We start from the raw sequence: 19,050 nt of genomic DNA on the forward strand, positions 1-19,050 counted from the left end.
GGCTACGATCGACGCAGTGTGGACGGTGCGGCGCGCGGACGCAACCTTGGCGATGTGGAGCAGACGCGAGAGGTGGTCCTCGCGCTGCGCCGCGCGAGCTACTGCCGCGCCCCGGACAACGACGACGATTACCCACACCCGAAGGTGAGGCCCCCTAGCAAGCGGCGACGAGAATTCATCCTTGGAGTAGGAGCGCACAGAGTGTTTTTTTTGTTTTACGGTGTCCGTGTCGTGCATTGGGGGTATGATTGGAGTGGGCTTACATGGGGCTCGCCATCGATGATGCCACTTCTCGGCTCTTGTCGATGCGTGTTACCTTACATCTGTTGTTGTTCGTGGCGATTAGAATGGGTATTACGCTAGCGATTGCATCTGTTTGCTCTTGCTAGGACACGGGATTGTCTGTCGTGTCCGCTTGTGCGAGATTTGCGGGTGTTGGATGGCAATTGGTTCGTCCATTATTGATCACTGACTCTCGGTTGGATTGTCTCTTTCGCTGCTTTGTAGGCACTAGAATATTACTTGTCAGTTCTTCTAGGATTGGTGAAAGAAGGTGAGTAATTTTTGGAATTTGATTTTTTGTTAGTGTTTTGGTTTTGTTTTTTTACCCCAAAACCAAAGAACAATTGTTCTACCGTAATTTTCATTAAAAATCATATATGTACAAGGGATAAAAAAAGAAAACAAAAGGTCTAACCAACTTCCGTTTTCTCTAACATGGAAAATAAACCAGCTACTAAGAACTAAGAGAGATGGGAGTTCATCCATTGCTCTAGGCAACCGATGTTCTTATGCTTGGTTCTATGTTTCACTAGATAGAGATCATGCTACATTCCATGCTTCCAGGCTTTCAGGGACGTGATACGTCTTCAACGTATCTATAATTTTTATTACCCCATGCTATATTATCTACTATTTTGGACATTGTTGGGCTTTATTATCTACTTTTATATTATTTTTGCGACTAACCTATTAACCGGAGGCCCAGCCCAGAATTGTTGTTTTTTGCCTGTTTTAGGTTTCGAAAAAAAAAATATCAAACGGAGTCCAAACGGAATGAAACCTTTGGGAACGTGATTTTCTCACTGGATACAACTCAGGAAACTTGGACCCTACGTCAAGCCAGCTAACAGGAGCCCACGAGGTAGGGGGCGCGCCTCCCCCCCAGGCGCGCCCTCCACCCTCGTGGGGCCCCTGTTGCTCCACCGATGTACTTCTTCCTCCTATATATATATATCCACGTACCCCCAAACGATCAGAACAGGAGCCAAAACCCTGATTCCACCGCCGTAACTTTATGTATCCACGAGATCCCATCTTGGGGTCTGTTCCGGAGCTCCGCGGAGGGGGCATCGATCATGGAGGGCTTCTACATCAACACCATAGCCTCTCCGATGAAGTGTGAGTAGTTTACTTCAGACCTACGGGTCCATAGTTAGTACCTAGAGGGCTTCTTCTCTCTTTTTGGATCTCAATACAATGTTCTCCCCCTCTCTTGTAGAGATCTATTCGATGTAGTCTTCTTTTTGTGGTGTGTTTGTTGAGACCGATAAATTGTTGGTTTATGATCAAGTCTATCTATGAATAATATTTGAATCTTCTCTGAATTATTTTATGTATGATTGGTTATCTTTGCAAGTCTCTTCAAATTATCAGTTTGGTTTGGCCTACTAGATTGATCTTTCTTGCAATGGGAGAAGTGCTTAGCTTTGGGTTCAATCTTGCGGTGTCCTTTCCCAGTGACAGTAAGGGCAGCAAGGCACGTATTGTATTGTTGCCATCGAGGATAACAAGATGGGGTTTTCTTCATATTGCATGAGTCTATCCCTCTACATCATGTCATCTTGCTTAAGGCGTTACTCTGTTTTTAACTTAATACTCTAGATGCATGCTGGATAGCGGGCGATGAGTGGAGTAATAGTAGTAGATGCAGGCAAGAGTCGGTCTACTTGTCTTGGATGTGATGCCTATATACATGATCATACCTAGATATTCTCATAACTATGCTCAATTCTGTCAATTGCTCAACATTAATTTGTTCACCCACCGTAGAATACTTATGCTCTCGAGAGAAGCCACTAGTGAAACCTATGGCCCCCGGGTCTATCTTTATCATATCAATCTCCTACTACTTAGTTATTTACTTTGCTATTTACTTTGCTTTTATTTTACTTTGCATCTTTATCATAAAAATACCAAAAATATTATCTTATCATATCTATTAGATCTCACTCTCGTAAGTGGCCCTATAGGGATTGACAACCCCTATTTGCGTTGGTTGCGAGGATTTATTTGTTTTGTGCAGGTACGAGGGACTCGCGCGTAGCCTCCTACTGGATTGATACCTTGGTTCTCAAAAACTGAGGGAAATACTTACGCTACTTTGCTGCATCATCCCTTCCTCTTTGGGGAAAACCAACGCAGTGCTAAAAGAGGTAGCAAGAAGGATTTCTGGCGCCGTTGCCGGGGAGGCCTACGCAAAAGTCAACATACCAAGTACCCATCACATACCCTTATCTCCCGCATTACATTATTTGCCATTTGCCTCTCGTTTTCCTCTCCCCCCAATTCACCTTGCCGTTTTATTTGCCCTCTCTCTCTCTATCCTCCCTCTTTATTTGCCTCTTTTTGCCCGCTTGCTTTTTATTTGCTTGTGTGTTAGTTTGCTTGCTTGTCACGATGGCTCAAGATAATACTAAATTTGGTGACCTTCACCTTAAAAGATTAGAAGAGATCGAAAGCAATGTTAGAAGTTTCATGGTTTTGCAATTTGAACATAATAGTTTCTTCAGAAACGAGCTTAAAGAACAGAAAAGTTTTATGAGTTTTATGAATAAATAGCTTGATGATATGTCTAAAGAATTCGATGGTTTAAGATCCCAACTTGCTCATCTTGAGAAATTAACTGCTGAAATTTCAGATAAGCAGGCTACCTTAGTTAATAAGATGGCCGCTAAACCGAGTTGCTATGAAAATAATGATGAAGATCTAAAAGTTATTGATGTGTCCCCTATTAAATATTTGTTTTGCAATATGAATCTTGATAATGATGGGACTGAACATGATCCACCTTTACCTAGAAGGCGTTCCAAGAATTCCGAATCTTTTGACCTTGATGCTAAATTTGATAAAAGTGGGATTGAAGAAATTAAAACCCTAGATGTTGCTAAACCCACTATTATGGATTTCAAGGAATTTAACTATGAAAATTGCTCTTTGATTGATTGTATTTCCTTGTTGCAATCCGTGCTAAATTCTCCTCATGCTTATAGTCAAAATAAAGCATTTACTAAACATATCGTTGATGCCTTGATGCAATCTTATGAAGAAAAACTTGAATTGGAAGTTTCTATCCCTAAAAAACTTTATGATGAGTGGGAACCAACTATTAAAATTAAAATTAAAGATCGTGAATGCTATGCTTTTATGTGATTTGGGTGCTAGTGTTTCCACGATTCCAAAGACTTTGTGTGATTTGCTAGGTTTCCGTGATTTTGATGATTGCACTCTAAACTTGCACCTTGCGGATTCCACTATTAAGAAACCTATGGGAAGAATTAATGATGTTCTTATTGTTGCAAATAGGAATTATGTGACCGTAGATTTTATTGTTCTTGACATAGATTGCAATCCTTCATGTCCTATTATTCTTGGTAGACCTTTCCTTAGAACGATTGGTGCAATTATTGATATGAAGGAAGGAAATATTAGATTCCAATTTCCGTTAAGGAAAGGCATGGAACACTTTCCTAGAAAGAAAATTAAATTACCTTATGAATCTATTATGAGAGCCACTTATGGATTGCCTACCAAAGATGGCAATACCTAAATCTATTCGTGCTTGTTATGCCTAGCTAGGGGCGTTAAACGATAGCGCTTGTTGGGAGGCAACCCAATTTTATTTTTATTCCTTGTCTTTTGCCCCTGCTTAGTAATAAATAAATTTTTTAGCCTCTGTTTTGGTTATGTTTTTTGTGTTTAATTAGTGTTTGTGCCAAGTAGAACCGTTGGAAAGATTTGGGGAAAGTCTTGTTGAACTTGCTGTAAAAAACAGAAACTTTAGCGCTCACGAGAACAGCTGTCAGTTTTATTTGGAAAGTCCTATTTAGTTAATTATTTTTTAAAATGATTAATAGATAAATTCCTCACGTCCAGCAATTTATTTTAGAATTTTTGGGGTTCTAGATCTTGCGCTAGCTACAGATTACTACAGATTGTTCTGTTTTTGACAGATTCTGTTTTGCGTGTGTTCTTTGCTTATTTTGATGAATCTATGGCTAGTAAAATAGTTTATGAACCATAGGGAAGTTGGAATACAGTAGGTATAACACCCATATAAATAAAGAATGAGTTCGTTACAGTACCTTAAAGTGGCATTTTGTTTTCTTTCGCTAACGGAGCTCACGAATTTTCTACTTTAAGTTTTGTGTTGTGAAGTTTTCAAGTTTTGGGTAAAGATTTGATGGATTATGGAACAAGGAGTGGCAAGAGCATATGCTTGGGGATGCCCATGGCACCCCCAAGATAATCTAAGGACACCTAAAAGCCAAAGCTTGGGGATGCCCCGGAAGGCATCCCCTCTTTCGTCTACTTCTATCGGTAATTTTACTTGGAGCTATATTTTTATTTACCACATGATATGTGTTTTACTTGGAGTGTCTTGTATGATTTGAGTCTTTACTTGTTAGTTTACCACAATTATCCTTTCTGTACACACCTTTTGAGAGAGCCATACATGATTTGGAATTTGTTAGAATACTCTATGTGCTTCGCTTATATCTTTTGAGTTATATAATTTTGCTCTAGTGCTTCACTTATATCTTTTAGAGCACGGTGGTGGATTTGTTTTATAGAAACTATTGATCTCTCATGCTTCACTTAGATTATTTTTTGAGTCTTAATAGCATGGCAATTTTCTTAAAATCCTAATATGCTTGGTATGCAAGATTAATAATAAAACTTTCTTATGAGTGTGTTGAATACTAAGAGAAGTTTGATGCTTGATGATTGTTTTGAGACATGGAGGTAATAATATCAAAGTCGTGCTAGTTGAGTAGTTGTGAAATTGAGAAATACTTGTGTTGAAGTTTGCAAGTCCCGTAGCATGCACGTATGGTAAACGTTATGCAACAAATTTAAAACATGAGGTGTTATTTGATTGTCTTCCTTATGAGTGGCGGTCGGGGACGAGCGATGGTCTTTTCCTACCAATCTATCCCCCTAGGAGCATGCGCGTAGTACCGAGGTTTTTGATGACTTGTAGATTTTTGCAATAAGTATGTGAGTTCTTTATGACTAATGTTGAGTCCATGGATTATACGCACTCTCACCCTTTCATCTTTGCTAACCTCTTCGGTACCGTGCATTGCCCTTTCTCACATTGAGAGTTGGCGCAAACTTCATCGGTGCATCCAAACCCCGTGATATGATACGCTCTTTCACACATAAACCTCCTTATATCTTCCTCAAAACAGCCACCATACCTACCTATTATGGCATTTCCATAGCCATTCTGAGATATATTGCCATGCAACTTTCCATCATTCCGTTCATCATGACACATTCATCATTGTCATATTGCTTAACATGGTCATGTAGTTGACATAGTATTTGTGGCAAAGCCACCGTTCATAATTCTTTCATACATGTCACTCATGAGTCATTGCATATCCCGGTACACCGCCGGAGGCATTCATAGAGTCATCTTTTCTTCTAGTATCGAGTTGTAATCATTGAGTTGTAAATAAATAGAAGTGTGATGATCATCATTTTCTAGAACATTGTCCCAAGTGAGGAATAAAAAAAGAGATAAAGGCCATAAAAAAGAGAAGGCCCAAAAAAAGAGAAAGGCCATAAAAAGGAGAAGGCCCAAAAATAAAAAAAAGGAGAAAAAAAAGAATGAGAGAAAAAGAGAGAAGGGACAATGTTACTATCATTTGCCACACTTGTGCTTCAAAGTAGCACCATGATCTTCATAGTAGTGAGTCTCTCATGTTATCACTTTCATATACTAGTGGGAATTTTTCATTATAGAACTTGGCTTGTATATTCCAACAATGGGCCTCCTCAAGTGCCCTAGGTCTTCGTGAGCAAGAAAGTTGGATGCACACCCACTAGTTTATTTTGTTGAGCTTTCATACATTTATAGCTCTAGTGCATCCGTTGCATGGCAATCCCTACTCCTTGCATTAACATCAATTGGTGGGAATCTCCATAGCCCATTGATTAGCCTCGTTGATGTGAGACTATCTCCTTTTTTGTCTTCTCCACATAACCCCCCTCATTATATTCTATTCCACCTATAGTGCTATGTCCATGGCTCGCGCTCATATATTGCGTGAAAGTTTATAGGTTTGAGTGTTGGGGAACGTTGCAGAAAACAAAAAATTTCTTCCGTTTCACCAAGATCAATCTATGGAGTCGACTAGCAACGAGAGGAGAGTGCATCTACATACCCTTGTAGATCGCGAGCGGAAGCGTTCAAGAGAACGGGGATGATGGAGTCGTACTCGCCGTGATCCAAATCACCGATGACCAAGTGCCGAACGGACGACACCTTCGCGTTCAACACACGTACGGAGCGGATGACGTCTCCTCCTCCTTGATCCAGCAAGGGGGAAGGAGAGGTTGATGAAGATCCAGCAGCACGACGGCGTGGTGGTGGATGCAGCAGTGATCGCAGCAGGGCTTCGCCGAGCTTCTGCGAGAGGGAGAGGTGTAGCAGGGGAGAGGGAGGCGCCAAACTTCAGGTACGGCTGCCCTCCCTCCCCCCCTTTATATAGGCCCCCTTGGGGGGCGCCGGCCCTAGGAGATGGGATCTCCTTGGGGGGCGGCGGCCAAGGGGGAGGCTTGCCCCCCAAGGCAAGTGGAGGCGCCCCCACCCTAGGGTTTCCAACCCTAGGCGCAGGGGGGGCCAAGGGGGGGCGCACCAGCCCACTAGGGGCTAGTTCCCTCCCCACTTCAGCCCACGGGACCCTCCGGGATGGGTGGCCCCACCCGGTGGACCCCCGAGACCCATCCGGTGGTCCCGGTACAATACCGGTGACCCCGAATCTTTTCCCGATGGCCGAAACTACACTTCCTATATATAATTCTTCACCTCCAGACCATTCTGGAACTCCTCCTGACGTCCAGGATCTCATCCGGGACTCCGAACAACTTTCGGATTACTGCATACTCATATCTCTACAACCCTAGCGTCACCGAACCTTAAGTGTGTAGACCCTACGGGTTCGGGAGACAAGCAGACATGACCGAGACGACTCTCCGATCAATAACCAACAGCGGGATCTTGATACCCATGTTGGCTCCCACATGCTCCTCGATGATCTCATCGGATGAACCACGATGTCGAGGACTTAAACAATCCCGTATTCAATTCCCTTTGTCAATCGGTACGTTACTTGCCCGAGACTCGATCGTCGGTATCCCAATACCTTGTTCAGTCTCGTTACCGGCAAGTCACTTTACTCATGCCGTAATGCATGATCCCGTGATCAACCACTTGATCACATTGAGCTCATTACAATGATGCATTACCGAGTGGGCCCAGAGATACCTCTTCGTCATACGGAGTGACAAATCCCAGTCTCGATTCGTGCCAACCCAACAGACACTTTCGGAGACACCTGTAATGTACCTTTATAGTCACCCAGTTACGTTGTGACGTTTGGCACACCCAAGGCATACCTATAGTATCTGGGAGTTGCACAATCTCATGGTCTAAGGAAATGATACTTGACATTCAGAAAAGCTACAGCAAACGAACTACATGATCTTTGTGCTATGCTTAGGTTTGGTTCTTGTCCATCACATCATTCTCCTAATGATGTGATCCCATTATCAATGACATCCCCATGTCCATAGCCAGGAAACCATGACTATCTGTTGATCAACGAGCTAGTCAACTAGAGGCTCACTAGGGACACATTGTGGTCTATGTATTCACACATGTATTACTATTTCCGGATAATACAATTATAGCATGAATAATAGACAATTATCATGAACAAGGAAATATAATAATCATTTTATTATTGCCTCTAGGGAATATTTCCAACAGTCTCCCACTTGCACTAGAGTCAATCATCTAGTTACATTGTGATGAATCGAACACCCATGGAATTCTGGTGTTGATCATGTTTTGCTCTAGGGAGAGGTTTAGTCAACGGATCTACTACATTCAGGTCCGTATGTACTCTACAAATTTCTATGTCTCCATTTTGAACACTTTCATGAATGGAGTTGAAGCGATGCTTGATATGCCTGGTCTTCCTGTGAAACCTGGGCTCCTTGGCAAGGGCAATAGCTCCAGTGTTGTCACAGAAGAGAGTCATCGGGCCCGACGCATTGGGTATGACTCCTAGGTCAGTAATGAACTCCTTCACCCAGACTGCTTCGTGTGCTGCCTCCGAGGCTGCCATGTACTCCGCTTCACATGTAGATCCCACCAACACCGCTTTGCTTGCAACTGCACCAGCTTACTGCCCCACCATTCAAAATATACACGTATCCGGTTTGTGACTTAGAGTCATCCAGATCTGTGTCGAAGCTAGCATCGACGTAACCCTTTACGACGAGCTCTTCGTCACCTCCATAAACGAGAAACATTTCCTTGGTCCTTTTCAGGTACTTCATGATATTCTTGACCGCTGTCCAGTGTTCCATGCCAGGATTACTTTGGTACCTTCCTACCAAACTTACGACAAGGTTTACATCAGGTCTGGTACACAGCATAGCATACATGATAGACCCTATGGCTGAGGCATAGGGGACGACACTCATCTTTTCTCTATCTTCTGCCACGGTCGGGCTTTGAGCCGTGCTCAATCTCGTACCTGGCAATACAGGCAAGAACCCCTTCTTTGACTGATCCATTTTGAACTTCTTCAATATCTTGTCAAGGTACGTACTCTGTGAAAGACCAATGAGGCGTCTCGATCTATCTCTATAGATCTTGATGCCTAATATATAAGCAGCTTCTCCAAGGTCCTTCATTGAAAAACACTTGTTCAAATAGGCCTTTATGCTTTCCAAGAATTTTATATCATTTCCCATCAACAGTATGTCATCCACATACAATATGAGAAATGCTACAGAGCTCCCACTCACTTTCTTGTAAATGCAGGCTTCTCCATAAGTCTGCATAAACCCAAACGCTTTGATCATCTCATCAAAGCGAATGTTCCAACTCTGAGATGCTTGCACCAGCCCATAAATCGAGCGTTGGAGCTTGCACACCTTGTCAGCAATCTTAGGATCGACAAAACCTTCCGGCTGCATCATATACAATTCTTCCTTAAGGAAACCATTAAGGAATGCCGTTTTGACGTCCATTGGCCATATCTCATAATCATAGAATGCGGCAATTGCTAACATGATTCGGACAGACTTCAGCTTCGCTACGGGTGAGAAAGTCTCATCGTAGTCAACCGCTTGAACTTGTCGATAACCCTTAGCGACAAGCCGAGCTTTATAGATGGTCACATTACCATCCGCGTCTGTCTTCTTCTTAAAGATCCATTTATTTTCTATGGCTCGCCGATCAATGGGCAAGTCAGTCAAAGTCCATACTTCGTTTTCATACATGGATCCTATCTCGGATTTCATGGCTTCCAGCCATTTGTCGGAATTCGGGCCCGCCATCGCTTCTTCATAGTTCGAAGGTTCACCGTTGTCTAACAACATGATTTCCAAGACAGGGTTGCCGTACCACTCTGGTGCGGAACGTGTCCTTGTGGACCTACGAAGTTCAGTAGCAACTTGATCTGAAGTTTCATGATCATCATCATCAACTTGCTCTCTAGTCGGTGCAGGCACCTCAGGAACATTTTCTTGAGCTGCGCCACTTACCGGTTCAAGAGGTAATACTTCATCAAGTTCTACCTTCCTCCCACTTATTTCTTTCGAGAGAAACTCTTTCTCTAGAAAGGACCCATTCTTGGCAACAAAGATCTTGCCTTCGGATCTGAGGTAGAAGGTATACCCAATAGTTTCTTTAGGGTATCCTATGAAGACGCATTTTTCCGACTTGGGTTCGAGCTTTTCAAGTTGAAGTTTCTTGACATAAGCATCGCATCCCCAACTTTTAGAAATGACAGCTTAGGTTTGTTCCCAAACCATAATTCATACGGTGTCATCTCAACGGATTTCGACGGAGCCCTATTTAAAGTGAATGCGGCAGTCTCTAAAGCATAGCCCCAAAATGATAGCGGTAAATCGGTAAGAGACATCATAGATCGCACCATATCTAATAGAGTGCGATTACGACGTTCGAACACACCATTACGCTGAGGTGTTCCAGGCGGCGTGAGTTATGAAACTATTCCACATTTTCTTAAGTGTGTGCCAAATTCGTGACTCAAGTATTCTCCCCCACGATCTGATCGCAAGAACTTGATTTTCCTGTCACGTTGATTCTCAACCTCACTCTGAAATTCCTTGAACTTTTCAAAGGTCTCAGACTTGTGTTTCATTAAGTAGACATACCCATATCTACTCAAGTCATCAATGAGGGTGAGAACATAACGATAGCCTCCGCGAGCCTCAACACTCATTGGACCGCACACATCAGCATGTATGATTTCCAATAAGTTGGTTGCTGGCATGGTTCGCACGTGTCAAATGATTCGTAATCAAGAGACTCTAAAAGTCCATCCGCATGGAGCTTCTTCATGTGTTTGACACCTATGTGACCAAGGCGGTAGTGCCACAAGTATGTGGGACTATCATTATCAACCTTACATCTTTTGGTATTCACACTATGAATATGTGTAGCATTACGCTCGAGATTCATTAAGAATAAACCATTCACCATCGGAGCATGACCATAAAACATATCTCTCATATAAATAGAACAACCATTATTCTCGGATTTAAATGAGTAGCCATCTCGTATTAAACGAGATCCTGATACAATGTTTATGCTCAAAGCTGGCACTAAATAACAATTATTGAGGTTTAAAACTAATCCCGTAGGTAAATGTAGAGGTAGCGTGCCGACGGCGATCACATCGACCTTGGAACCATTCCCGTCGCGCATCGTCACCTCGTACTTCGCCAGTCTCCGCTTATTCCGCAGCTCCTGCTTTGAGTTACAAATGTGAGCAACCGCACCGGTATCAAATACCCAGGAGCTACTACGAGTACTGGTAAGGTATACATCAATTACATGTATATCACATATACCTTTTGTGATGCCGGCCTTCTTGTCCGCTAAGTATTTGGGGCAGTTCCGCTTCCACTGACCACTTCCCTTGCAATAAAAGCACTCAGTCTCGGGCTTGGGTCCATTCTTTGGTTTCTTCCCGGTAGCTTGCTTACCGGGCGCGGCAACTCCCTTGCCGTCTTTCTTGAAGTTCTTCTTACCCTTTCCTTTCTTGAACTTAGTGGTTTTATTCACCATCAACACTTGATGTTCCTTTTTGACTTCTACCTCTGCTGATTTCAGCATTGCAAATACTTCAGGAATGGTCTTTTCCATCCCCTGCATATTGAAGTTCATCACAAAGCTCTTGTAGCTTGGTGGAAGAGACTGAAGGATTCTGTCAATGACCGCGTCATCCGGGAGATTAACTCCCAGCTGAGTCAAGCGGTTATGCAAGCCAGACATTTTGAGTATGTGCTCACTCATAGAACTATTTTCCTCCATCTTACAACTGAAGAACTTGTCGGAGACTTCATATATCTCGACCCGGGCATGAGCTTGGAAAACATTTTCAGCTCTTCGAACATCTCATATGCTCCGTGTCGCTCAAAACGCTTTTGGAGCCCCGGTTCTAAGCTGTAAAGCATGCCGCACTGAACGAGGGAGTAATCATCAGCACGTGTCTGCTAAGCATTCATAACGTCTTGGTTCTGTGGGACGGGTGCGTCACCTAGCGGTGCTTCTAGGACATAATCTTTCTTGGCAGCTATGAGGATGATCCTCAGGTTCCGGACCCAGTCCGTATAGTTTCTGCCATCGTCTTTCAGCTTGGTTTTTTCTAGGAACGCGTTGAAGTTGAGGACAACGTTGGCCATTTGATCTACAAGACATATTGTAAAGATTTTAGACTAAGTTCATGATAATTAAGTTCATCTAATCAAATTATTCAATGAACTCCCACTTAGATAGACATCACTCCAATCATCTAAGTATAACATGATCCGAGTTGACTAGGCCGTGTCCGATCATCACGTGAGACGGACTAGTCAACATCGGTAAACATCTTTATGTTGATCGTATCTTCTATACGACTCATGCTCGACCTTTCGGTCTTCTGTGTTCCGAGGCCATGTCTGTACATGCTAGGCTCGTCAAGTCAACCTAAGTGTATTGCGTGTGTAAATCTGTCTTACACCCGTTGTATGTGAACGTTGGAATCTATCACACCCGATCATCACGTGGTGCTTCGAAACAACGAACTGTCGCAATGGCGCACAGTTAGGGGGAACACTTTCTTGAAATTATTATGAGGGATCATCTTATTTACTACCGTCATTCTAAGTAAACAAGATGAAAAAACATGATAAACATCACATGCAATCAAATAATAGTGACATGATATGGCCAATATCATATAGCTCCTTTGATCTCCATCTTGGGGCTCCATGATCATCTTGTCACCGGCATGACACCATGATCTCCATCATCATGATCTCCATCATCGCGTCTTCTTGAAGTTGTCTCGTCATCTATTACTTCTACTACTATGGCTAACGCTTTAGCAATAAAGTAAAGTAATTACATGACGTTTATGTTGACACGCAGGTCATAAATAAATAAAGACAACTCCTATGGCTCCTGCCGGTTGTCATACTCATCGACATGCAAGTCATGATTCCTATTACAAGAACATGATCAATCTCATACATCACATATATCATTCATCACATCCTTTGGCCATATCACATCACATAGCATACCCTGCAAAAACAAGTTAGACGTCCTCTAATTGTTGTTTGCATGTTTTACGTGGCTGCTATGGGTTTCTAGCAAGAACGTTTCTTACCTACGCAAAGACCACAACGTGATATGCCAATTGCTATTTACCCTTCATAAGGACCCTGTTCATCGAATCCCATCCGACTAAAGTGGGAGAGACAGACACCCGCCAGCCACCTTATGCAACTAGTGCATGTCAGTCGGTGGAACCGGTCTCACGTAAGCGTACGTGTAAGGTTGGTCCGGGCCACTTCATCCCATGATGCCGCCGAATCAAGATAAGACTAGTAACGGCAAGCAAATTGAAAATATCGACGCCCACAACTACTTTGTGTTCTACTCGTGCATAGTAACTACGCATAGACCTAGCTCATGATGCCACTGTTGGGGAACGTTGCAGAAAACAAAAAATTTCTTCCGTTTCACCAAGATCAATCTATGGAGTCGACTAGCAACGAGAGGAGAGTGCATCTACATACCCTTGTAGATCGCGAGCGGAAGCGTTCAAGAGAACGGGGATGATGGAGTCGTACTCGCCGTGATCCAAATCACCGATGACCAAGTGCCGAACGGACGGCACCTCCGCGTTCAACACACGTACGGAGCGGATGACGTCTCCTCCTTCTTGATCCAGCAAGGGGGAAGGAGAGGTTGATGAAGATCCAGCAGCACGACGGCGTGGTGGTGGATGCAGCAGTGATCGCAGCAGGGCTTCGCCGAGCTTCTGCGAGAGGGAGAGGTGTAGCAGGGGAGAGGGAGGCGCCAAGACTTCAGGTACGGCTGCCCTCCCTCCCCCCCTTTATATAGGCCCCCTTGGGGGGGGGCGCTGGCCCTAGGAGATGGGATCTCCTTGGGGAGCGGCGGCCAAGGGGGAGGCTTGCCCCCCAAGGCAAGTGGAGGCGCCCCCCGCCCTAGGGTTTCCAACCCTAGGCGCAGGGGGGCCCAAGGGGGGGCGCCCCAGCCCACTAGGGGCTGGTTCCCTCCCCACTTCAGCCCATGGGGCCCTCCGGGATGGGTGGCCCCACCCGGTGGACCCCCGGGACCCATCCGGTGGTCCCGGTACAATAACGGTGACCCCGAATCTTTTCCCGATGGCCGAAACTACACTTCCTATATATAATTCTTCACCTCCGGACCATTCTGGAACTCCTCGTGACGTCCAGGATCTCATCCGGGACTCCGAACAACTTTCGGATTACTGCATACTCATATCTCTACAACCCTAGTGTCACCGAACCTTAAGTGTATAGACCCTACGGGTTCGGGAGACAAGCAGACATGACCGAGACGACTCTCCGGTCAATAACCAACAACGGGATCTTGATACCCATGATGGCTCCCACATGCTCCTCGATGATCTCATCGGATGAACCACGATGTCGAGGACTTAAACAATACTGTATTCAATTCCCTTTGTCAATCGATACGTTACTTGCCCGAGACTCGATCGTCGGTATCCCAATACCTTGTTCAGTCTCGTTACCGGCAAGTCACTTTACTCATACTGTAATGCATGATCCCGTGATCAACCACTTGATCACATTGAGCTCATTATGATGATGCATTACCGAGTGGGCCCAGAGATACCTCTCCGTCATACGGAGTGACAAATCCCAGTCTCGATTCGTGCCAACCCAACAGACACTTTCGGAGACACCTGTAATGTACCTTTATAGTCACCCAGTTACGTTGTGAAGTTTGGCACACCCAAGGCACTCCTACGGTATCCGGGAGTTGCACAATCTCATGGTCTAAGGAAATGATACTTGACATTCAGAAAAGCTACAGCAAACGAACTACACGATCTTTGTGCTATGCTTAGGTTTGGGTCTTGTCCATCACATCATTCTCCTAATGATGTGATCCCGTTATCAATGACATCCCCATGTCCATAGCCAGGAAACCATGACTATCTGTTGATCAACGAGCTAGTCAACTAGAGGCTCACTAGGGACACATTGTGGTTTATGTATTCACACATGTATTACGATTTCCGGATAATACAATTATAGCATCAATAATAGACAATTATCATGAACAAGGAAATATAATAATCATTTTATTATTGCCTCTAGGGCATATTTCCAACATTGAGATTACTAAAGTATGAAACAATTGCTTGGCTTGTCATCGGGGTTGTGCATGATGATAGCATTCTTGTGTGACGAAAATGAAACATTACTAAACCATATGATTTTGTAGGGATGAACTTTCTTTGGCCATGTTATTTTGAGAAGACATAATTGCTTAGTTAGTATGCTTGAAGTATTATCATTTTTATGTCAATATGAACTTTTTTCTTGAATCTTTCGGATCTGAATATTCATACCACAATTAAGAAGAATTACATTAAAATTATGCCAAGTAGCACTCCGCATCAAAAATTCTGTTTTTATCATTTACCTCCTCGAGGACAAGCAGGAATTATGCTTGGGGATGCTTGATACGTCTCCAACATATCTATAATTTTTGATTGCTCCATGCTATATTATCTACTGTTTTGGACATTATTGGGCTTTATTATCCACTTTTATATTATTTTTGGGACTAACCTATTAACTAGAGGCCCAGCCCAGAATTGCTGTTTTTTGCCTGTTTTAGGGTTTCGAAGAAATGGAATATCAAACGGAGTCCAAACGGAATGAAACCTTCGGGAACGTGATTTTCTCACCGAATACAACTCAGGAAACTTGGACCCTACGTCAAGCCAGCTAACAGGAGACCACGAGGTAGGGGGCGCGCCTCCCCCCCAGGCGCGCCCTCCACCCTCGTGGGGCCCCTGTTGCTCCACCGACGTACTTCTTCCTCCTATATATATCCACGTACCCCCAAATGATCAGAACAGGAGCCAAAACCATAATTCCACCGCCGTAACTTTCTGTATCCACGAGATCCCATCTTGGGGCCTGTTCCGGAGCTCCGCCGGAGGGGGCATCGATCACGGAGGGCTTCTACATCAACACCATAGCCTCTCCGATGAAGTGTGAGTAGTTTACTTCAGACCTACGGGTCCATAGTTAGTACCTAGAGGGCTTCTTCTCTCTTTTTGGATCTCAATACAATGTTCTCCCCCTCTCTTGTGGAGATCTATTCGATGTAATCTTCTTTTTGCGGTGTGTTTGTTGAGACCGATGAATTGTTGGTTTATGATCAAGTCTATCTATGAATAATATTTGAATCTTCTCTGAATTTTTTTGTGTATGATTGGTTATCTTTGCAAGTCTCTTCGAATTATCAGTTTGGTTTGGCCTACTAGATTGATCTTTCTTGCAATGGGATAAGTGCTTAGCTTTGGGTTCAATCTTGCGGTGTCCTTTCCCAGTGACAGTAAGGGCAGCAAGGCACGTATTGTATTGTTGCCATCGAGGATAACAAGATGGGGTTTTCTTCATATTGCATGAGTCTATCCCTCTACATCATGTCATCTTGCTTAAGGCGTTACTCTGTTTTTAACTTAATACTCTAGATGCATGCTGGATAGCGGGCGATGAGTGGAGTAATAGTAGTAGATGCAGGCAAGAGTCGGTCTACTTGTCTTGGATGTGATGCCTATATACATGATCATACCTAGATATTCTCATAACTATGCTCAATTCTGTCAATTGCTAAACAGTAATTTGTTCACCCACCGTAGAATACTTATGCTCTCGAGAGAAGCCACTAGTGAAACCTATGGCCCCCGGGTCTATCTTTATCATATCAATCTCCTACTACTTAGTTATTTACTTTGCTATTTACTTTGCTTTTATTTTACTTTGCATATTTATCATAAAAATACCAAAAATATTATCTTATCATATCTATTAGATCTCACTCTCGTAAGTGGCCCTATAGGGATTGACAACCCCTATTTGCGTTGGTTGCGAGGATTTATTTGTTTTGTGCAGGTACGAGGGACTCGCGCGTAGCCTCCTACTGGATTGATACCTTGGTTCTCAAAAACTGAGGGAAATACTTACACTACTTTGCTGCATCATCCCTTCCTCTTCGGGGAAAACCAACGCAGTGCTAAAAGAGGTAGCAAGACGGCGTAATATTACATAAAATTTTCCCATTCCTTTGCATCCATATATTCCAGCAACCCATTATACAAATGTCCATGGCGATCTGTGGAGGGAAGGCTTGTTTGAGGAAGATGATGCCATCAAAAGCAGATATCCCTCTATGTCTATTTGGGGCAATGGATTCCCAACATGATAGGGCAAACTGACAGTCCCATAGAAGGTGTAGAGATGTTTCTTCAACTTGCTCTTGGCAGAGGGCACACTTATAGTTTTGCAGCAAGAAGTTCTTTCTTTTGAGGAGATTTCTAGAGCAGATTCTATCATATAGCAGCAGCCAGAAGAATATTTTATGCGTAATTCGCTTGCTACCTTCTACAAGTCTCCAAACAGGTGGTGCACTTCTGAGTATCCTATTAGATGCTTATACATTTTACTAACTGAAAATAGGCCAGATCTCCACTCATAGCTCCAAGCATCGGTAGAGGTTCCAAGTTGCTGTACCATTATATTCGGTTCATTGAGCTGCTAGAAAGCAATGGCAGAGAGGTGTGTGGAAATGTTCTGTAATATCAATAGATTGCTTCATATGTGCCATAGAGGCTTGAGCATCAATTGCAAAAGAGTGTAGCTTAGGGTATGCTTGAGCCAGTGTTCTTTGTTGCCATTTGTCTGTCCAAAACAGAGTTGTGTCTCCTATGCCAACTTTGTAGTGAGCCACTTCCTTGTAAATTGGTATCAATTTCACATGAGCTTTCCACCAGAAGGAGCCCTCTAATCTGTCTTTAGGTGGGGCCTTTGAGTAATATGTTTCCCACGACATCTTGATCCAAGGGAGTTCATCTTTATTGAACAACTTGTGCATGTTTATTTATTAAGAGTGCCTTGTTGTGCAGTTGGATGTCAATTACCCCTAATCCTCCATGTGATTTTGGTTTGCACACTTTCTCCCATATTTTCTCAAAAAGCAATGCCTAATATATGTGTTGATGTATTCAATTACACCAACTGGAAGGGTGATACGTCTCCAACGTATCTATAATTTTTGATTGTTCCATGCTATGTTATATTCTGTTTTGGACATTATTGGGCTTTATTATACACTTTTATACTATTTTTGGGACTAACCTATTAACCGGAGGCCCAGCCCAGAATTGCTGTTTTTTGCCTATTTTAGGGTTTCACAGAAAAAGAATATCAAACGGAGTCCAAACGGAATGAAACCTTCGGGAACGTGATTTTCGGAACGAACATGATCCAGAGGACTTGGGCCCTACGTCAAGCAATCAACGAGGAAGGCACAAGGTAGGGGGGCACGCCTACCCCCCCCCCCCCCCAGGCGCGCCCTCCACCCTCGTGGGCTCCCTGTTGCTCCACCGACGTACTCCTTCCTCCAATATATACCTACGTACCCCCAAACTACCAGATACAGAGCCAAAACCCTAATTCCACCGCCATAACTTTCTGTATCCATGAGATCCCATCTTGGGGCCTTTTCCGGAGTTCCGCCGGAGGGGGCATCGATCACGGAGGGCTTCTACATCAACACCATAGCCCCTCCGATGAAGTGTGAGTAGTTTACTTCAGACCTACGGGTCCATAGTTATTAGCTAGATGGCTTCTTATCTCTTTTTGGATCTCAATACAAAGTTCTCCCCCTCTCTTGTGGAGATCTATTCGATGTAATCTTCTTTTGCGGTGTGTTTGTTGAGACCGATGAATTGTGGGTTTATGATCAAGTTTATCTATCAACAATATTTGAATCTTCTATGGATTCTTTTATGTATGATTGGTTATCTTTGCAAGTCTCTTCGAATTATCAGTTTGGTTTGGCCTACTAGATTGATCTTTCTTGCAATGGGGGAAGTGCTTAGCTTTGGGTTCAATCTTGCGATGTCCTTTCCCAGTGACAGTGGGGGCAGCAAGGCACGTATTGTATTGTTGCCATCGAGGATAACAAGATGGGGTTTATATCATATTGCATGAGTTTATCCCTCTACATCATGTCATCTTGCTTAAAGCGTTACTCTGTTCTCTTGAACTTAATACTCTAGATGCATGCTAGATAGCGGTCGATGTGTGGAGTAATAGTAGTAGATGCAGGCAGGAGTCGGTCTACTTGTC

This window comes from Triticum urartu, chromosome 7A (genome assembly GCF_056163025.1).
Source record: "Triticum urartu cultivar PI428250 chromosome 7A, HENAU_Tu73, whole genome shotgun sequence".
Lineage (NCBI taxonomy): Eukaryota > Viridiplantae > Streptophyta > Magnoliopsida > Poales > Poaceae > Triticum > Triticum urartu.